At 43.8% G+C, this 304-nt stretch overlaps 1 protein-coding gene across 4 annotated transcripts in view; it reads right to left on the bottom strand.

Annotated features, from left to right (window-relative positions):
• Window positions 1-304, bottom strand: part of LOC119587875 — an 85,716-nt gene that overhangs the window by 46,631 nt on the left and 38,781 nt on the right. The gene's annotated exons all lie outside the window — the stretch shown is intronic.

The following is a 304-nucleotide window of genomic DNA, read 5'->3' as shown; positions in this document are numbered from 1 at the left end:
TTGCCGAATGACTACAAGACCAATTCACGTTAATCCCCCCTGACCCCCTCCCACTCCCCCTCAGTCGCCCTTTATCAAGCCTCCTTGCACAGCGAAGAGAATCCCCCGACATGTAGACATGATAACAGTCCTATGGATACAGCAACGGCAAGAATTTCATCGGGATTACACAATAAAACAAAGTAAGTAAGAAGAAGAATGAGCGATAATGAGGGATCGAGAATTATAAAGATGATCAAAGGCTCTGCTCTGATCATTTTTATCAGTTACAAGGAAAAAGGAGGAAAAGAAAGGAGAAAGCAGG

The sequence above is a fragment of the Penaeus monodon genome, chromosome 23 (genome assembly GCF_015228065.2).
Source record: "Penaeus monodon isolate SGIC_2016 chromosome 23, NSTDA_Pmon_1, whole genome shotgun sequence".
Classification (NCBI taxonomy): Eukaryota; Metazoa; Arthropoda; class Malacostraca; order Decapoda; family Penaeidae; genus Penaeus; species Penaeus monodon.
The sequence above is the reverse complement of the archived record's forward strand: the minus strand, read 5'-3'. Positions and strand labels throughout refer to the sequence as shown.